This window comes from Babylonia areolata, chromosome 11 (assembly GCF_041734735.1).
Source record: "Babylonia areolata isolate BAREFJ2019XMU chromosome 11, ASM4173473v1, whole genome shotgun sequence".
In the NCBI taxonomy this organism is placed as follows: Eukaryota; Metazoa; Mollusca; class Gastropoda; order Neogastropoda; family Buccinidae; genus Babylonia; species Babylonia areolata.
This window is the reverse complement of record NC_134886.1, coordinates 34,350,070-34,356,929: the sequence shown is the minus strand read 5'-3', so window position 1 is coordinate 34,356,929 and position 6,860 is coordinate 34,350,070.

Sequence of the window (6,860 nt, the reverse complement as noted above, 5' to 3'; positions counted from 1 at the left end):
GCGTCCATTGCAAGTGTATACATCAGTACACACACGAAAACTGTTTCATTAAGTGCTACAGGGCGACGGGTGCAATAGCCGAGTGGTTATAGCGTTGGACTGTCAATCTGAGGGTCTCGGGTTCGAATCACGGTGACGGCGCCTGGTGGGTAAAGGGTGGAGATTTTTACGATCTCCCAGGTCAACATATGTGCAGACCTGCTAGTGCCTGAACCCCCTTCGTGTGTATATGCGAGCAGAAGATCAAATACGCACGTTAAAGATCCTGTAATCCATGTCAGCGTTCGGTGGGTTATGGAAACAAGAACATACCCAGCATGCACACCCCCGAAAACGGAGTATGGCTGCCTACATGGCGGGCTAAAAACGGCCATACACGTAAAAGCCCACTCGTGTGCATACGAGTAAACGCAGAAGAAGAAGAAGAAGCTACAGGGCTCCGCTGACAAGGACTGCACTGACAAACAAGTATTACCACATCGAAAAATGACTCACCCACACGGACTTAAACCAATCCACGTGCGACTGAAAAAAGTCCCTGTCTGTGCTTTTTCTGCTACCAAAACCTAGACTCAAAGAGAGGCAACAAGAACAATTAATGCACACAAACCTATTCCATTTCCGACACTGCAGTGGACGGATTTTACTCTCACATTTTGCCAGGGAAAAAGAGACACTGACAAATGCTTGAGATTTGTAAAAGGCAAAATGAGCTCTTGCAGGATATGATGTATGCATGATGCTGTTTACAACATCTGCATTTCCAATTTTAGAATTTTTCTCGTAGCTTTTAACATACACCCTTCTCTGAAGAAGCACAGAAACAGCAGATTTTTTTCAAAATTAAGATTAAAAATAATAATGATAATAAAACTTTTAAAAAAATTAATAATAATAATAATGATGATAATGATAAACTGGCTTCAAACCTTATTCGGGACACCTGGAAAGCAATGAAAGACATAAAAGTCAGAAAATTTGAAATTGGAAATGAAAACAGCACAACAGCAAGGCATTATCTGCCTCCAACATCGGAAGATGACATCATTTATTTTGCTCCAGGTGATGCACACCATAACAGCGTTATTTTGGACGGTCTAAACACCATTCACAGCATGTGAATTATAGCTGTTGTGACACCAAGGAACCAGGTGAAAATAGATATCCCAAAAGATCCGTCAAGATGAAAGACATCCTTGCCACTGGACGGATTGTAATCTATTTTTACAGTTCTTCTTCTTCTTCTTCTTCTGCGTTCGTGGGCTTCAACTCCCACGTTCACTCGTATATACTCGAGTGGGATTTTACGTGCATGACCGTTTTTACCCCGCCATGTAGGCAGCCATACTCCGTTTTCGGGGGTGTGCATGCTGGGTATGTTCTTGTTTCCATAACCCACCGAACGCTGACATGGATTACAGGATCTTTAACGTGCGTATTTGATCTTATGCTTGCGCATACACACGAAGGGGGTTCAGGCACTGGCAGGTCTGCACATATGTTGACCTGGGAGATCGTAAAAATCTCCACCCTTTACCCACCAGGCACCGTCACCGTGATTCGAACCCGAGACCCTCAGATCGAAAGTCCAACGCTTTAACCATTCGGCTATGGCGCCCGTCATTTTTACAGTTCAAAGTGGAAGTGTTGATATTCACAGACCCACGGGTAGAGATTTATCTGTAAAAGATCGAACCAGCCACGATGAAACACAGTGGGACATCTCTTGGCCACTGAAGTCTCCTCGTTCCGCCTGGAAGGAGGTAATACAAGCTCTGTATAAGCTTACAATTGGGCCAACAGCAAAGTGAGAGCGGAATGATCCATGGTTTCTCCACTGAAATGGTACATCATTAACAGCTACGGTCTTTTGTGAAGGACTAGGACTCTCAAACTAGGAGGCAAGATTGCACTGGCTCTTAGTGCTGCAGCCTTGTGGGCAAGTTGGCCTTTGGGAACCATCCCAACGCCGACTGTCCTAAAACCCTTTTGGCCGAGAGAGTGGGGATGTTACTAGTGCAAGACACTCTCCACAATAATCAAATTCTAGCCCAAATAGTAGGGACAGCAGATGCCTCTTCTGCTGTTCTGGTGGTCGTAGTCGGACACGACTTACCATCATACATACATACTGTCACTAACGCATTGCATGAAGTTGTGCAATTGGTGTGTGTGACATGCCCTCCGTGATAACTGCGGGTGAAGTTTTTGCCTGAACACATTGTGGGGACGAATAGTTTATAAGTTCTGTTTTTGTCTCGACATAGAAGGGTGTTTGTGTTTTTGAGTGTGTTCAGCTTCAAAGATAGGTAAAAATGGTTGTCGTTTGTATGCTTTTGTTTGCCTTCCCTGCGAATGGCGTAGATATAATCATAACGCAATGTAATGACGTCATCCCCTAAATATTACGTCGCTTTTGTTGTTTTTGTTATTCTTGCTGAACGGCCGGTGTTCTTATGACCTTGTGTGATCACACTGGTGCGACTTATTCAAGTCTTTGTAATATTCACACTGATCACCACACTGGTGCGACTTCTTCATGTTCTTGTGATCTTGTGTGATCACATTCATATCATATCATATCATATCAATATTAAGGTATGTAGGCCTGATACGGCCTTTTGCCTGCTTGAAGTGGGGAAGAAAAAGAGAGTCCCCTCATTTAAGCATTTTTTCAACATTGAGGGTACAATGCTTGTCAGTTCATAAGTCAAAAAAATATCTAAATGAGTTTTGTATTTAAAATTGTGTAAATGAATGTCAAATTATTCCAAATATTTGTTACCCTGTTAGTAAATAATAATAATAATGATAATCTTTTTTTTTTTTAAATGGTGCGACTTCTTCAGGTTATTGTGATCTTGTGTGATCACATTTGTGTTGATCACGTAGTTCACTGTACTGTGAAACCAGTGATGTGTGCGCACATTATATACATGTAATATACATACGTCTGTGTGTGTGCGGCTCACGTCGTTCATTGAACTGAGGAACCAGTGATGCGTGCGGCCCACGTGGTTAACTGAACAATGAAATTAGTGTTGTGTTTGATCACGTGGTTCACTGAACTGTGAAAGTAGTGTTGTGTGTGGATCACGTGGTTCATTGAACTGTGAAAGTAGTGTTGTGTGTGGATCACGTGGTTCATTGAACTGTGAAAGTAGTGTTATGTGTGAAGTTTATCAATCAACTTCAGTATTTCATTATATTGCATTTCGGTTTTGTTTTTTTGTGTGTGTGTGTGTGTTTGGGTTTTGTGTGTGTGTGTGTGTGTGTGTGTGTGTTGTTGTTGTTGTTGTTGTTTTTATGTTTCATTGAATTAACATTAATAGTGAAAATTTTGAACTCACACAGTTGTCAAGGCTGTTTTAATTTGTGGGGAAGAGGAGTGAAAGATAAGAAAAAAAAAATCATTTTCAAAACTCCCTAAAAACATATGCAATGCATTCACTGGCATAAATTGGTCTGTCACATACATACATACATACATACATGGTGGTTATCATACTGGAGTGTCTCAAGTGTGCTACCTGGCCATGATCGGCTTGAACTCAGGTGACATGTCCTGCACCTACACTAACCACTTTGAGATGTTGTACGTGTCACAGACCAGGCAATGAATTACATCATACGGTGCACATTTTTGAGAGGACATTATGCCTGCCAGAAGGCGCTGTTGGTTGGTTGTTTGTATGTTTGTTTGTTTGTTTCTTGACCATATAAAATTCAAACCTTTCAGTGTATTCGGAAAGCTGTGGTGGGAGGGGGGTTGATGGAGCACGTACAGAAATGACACTGAAATGAAGCCGAGATGACATAGACATACTGTTCTTAGCTTGGATCAGTTACTCTGTGTGTGTGTGTGTGTGTGTGTGTGTGTGTGTGTGTGTGTGTGTTAATGTGTGTGTTTTAGTGTCAGTGTTACAGTATATCACGGGTGCGTGTGTGTGTGTGTGTGTGTGTGTGTGTGTCTGCCTGTCTGTCTGTGCCTCTGTGTGTTTGTGTGTGTCAGTTCGGGTATTATGTCAGTTAATTTGTGTTCACGCTGCATTTATACACATATATATAACTGATTTTGTCTGTCGTGAACCGAACTCGGTGGAAAGGGAGTGGCGCACTATAAGCACCCTCTACTGACTCCCTCAGTTCAGTGCCCGGCCCACGCGATATAGGGTCAACGTGACGGGAGTCAGTTTCGCCAAGACCCAACCCATGCATCGTGGCAGCTGAAGACTGAACCAGCTGAAGGAGTAACTTACTATGCCGAACCCTGCACAAGTCTACCATGTCCGGTGCGACCACCTGAACACATTCTTCTAGTGCAAATGGCATACTCTCTTTCTGTCTCTGTCCCTGTCTGTCTGTCTGTCTGTCTGTCTGTCTGTCTGTCTCTCTCTCTCTCTCTCTCTTCATGTCTATCTCTCTAGCAGAGTCAAACTTATCAATGACACAAATCAATCACGCGCGCCCGGCGCACACCGTGGCCGCACACGTACACACACACACACACACACACACACACACACACACACACGCATACACACACACACGCCATGGCTATATATATATGTGCGTGTGTGGGTGTGTGTGTCTGTGTGTCCTCTCAGTAATATATAATATCACCAGTTAAAGTGAATGAAGACATATACTGGAATGAAAGAAAGAACATGTACCCTCATGTTTTTTTTCGGGTTTTTTTTTTTTTGTTTTTTTTGTTTTTGTTTGTTTGTTTGTTTTTTTCATTATTATCGTATCGTTTTGTATTGTATGGTATCGCATAACATTGCATTACACGTTGTCACAACAGATTTCTCTCAGTGTTTAATTCAGGCTGTGACGGGCGCAATAGCCGAGTGGTTAAAGCGTTGGACTGTCAATCTGAGGGTCCCGGGTACGAATCACGGTGATGGCGCCTGGTGGGTAAAGGGTGGAGATTTTTCCGATCTCCCAGGTCAACATATGTGCAGACCTGCTAGTGCCTGAACCCCCTTCGTGTGTATATGCAAGCAGAAGATCAAATACGCACGTTAAAGATCCTGTAATCCATGTCAGCGTTCGGTGGGTTATGGAAACAAGAACATACCCAGCATGCACACCCCCGAAAACGGAGTATGGCTGCGTACATGGCGGGGTAAAAACGGTCATACACGTAAAAGCCCACTCGTGTGCATACGAGTGAACGTGGGAGTTGCAGCCCACGAACACAGAAGAAAATTCAGGCTGCTCTCCCCAAGGAGAGCACGTCCCGACAATGCAGCGCCTCCCAATTCCCCCCCCCCCTCCCTCCCCTCCACCCCCTCCTCTCCCATACCAGCAAGTGTATTTGTATTCCTAATAAAGTGGAGTTTTGCTTGAACCGGCACTCTTTCCCGATGTCATATGGGTTGTTTTACGTGTGCAAAGTACATCAGTGCCACACCTGACGGGACCGGTAATGGTTACCGTCTCATCCAAATGACTACGAGTCCAGCAGATCATCACTCAAGGTCTAGAGGAGGGGGAGGGATCGAGAGGGGGGGGGGGGGTTAACAGCGAGTGTTTCGCCTACAACTCATCAGATAGAGAGAATATGTATCTTTACAACATTGTCAAAAAGCAATACATTTTATACATATATAAAACTCTCTCTCTCTCTCTCTCTCTCTCTCTCTCTCTCTCTCTCTCTCTCTCAATTCAAGCTGAAGAACACCCCCTCAATTTTAATTGGTTTCTGTTACAGGAATCCCGCAGAACGGGTAAACTGGTTAGACAGATTTACTGCAATGATTGACGCTGTCACTTTAGAATCAAAGGAAATTATCTTACTTGGTGACTTCAACACTGACCTTATCAAAGTAAATATAAGCAGTGGAATCAAACAATGAGATTCTTTAATCTACATCAGTTAATCAATACACCCACCAGAGTAACGTCCAACTCACAGAAGCTCATAGATCATATATACACTTCCAATAAAATCGACATATTATTAGAGACTTGTGTCTTTAACTCTTGTGATCACTATCCAGTTTGTGTCACATGGCGAAAAAAGGAGTAAAAATTCCTAAACCAGGCCTCAAAACAATAACCTATTGATGCTTCTCAAAATTCAAGGAACAACTATTCATAGATGACGTAAAAAAAAATCCAGGCTTTCTTCTGTACACAATATCACAGACCCTGATTCAGCAATTGAATACTGGACTAAAATATTTACAGGAATATATAATAAACATATTTCGCTGAAAACTATCTGAATGAAACACAATCCAAAACCAGCTTGGAGTTCCAAAGAGTTGGAAGAGGCAGGCTACATTTGAGACCTTCTGAAAGAACATGGCTATCATGAAGAATCAAAACAATTGAGAAATGCAATAAACTCACATAAGCACAAAGAAAAGAAGAAATATTACCGAGACTTATTATTCTCAAAAGAGAACCTCAGTAAAGTTGAATATTCCACCCATAACAGTATTTGAAGTTTATAACTACCTTATCCATCTAAAACAGACAGGAGCCCATGGACTGGATGGCATCGACAGCAGAATTCTCAAACTGACTAGCCGCTCCAGTTATTACGGATACATTGACGTACATCTATAATCTGTGCATGAACAAAAACTACTTTCGAACGCATTTAAGAAAGCATAAGTTATTCCTATTTACAAATCAGGGGACACCTCCGATCCTTCAAACTATTGGCCAATTTCCATTATTTCTGTTCTTTCGATACCACTAGAAAAGCACATAAACAAACATATTTCTCATCGCATTCATGTCAATGAAATTTTACATCCAGCTCAGTCTGGTTTCAGAGAAAAACGCTCATGCCACACAGCATTAGTCAATCTTATAGATGACTGGCTTGCCAGTATCAATGA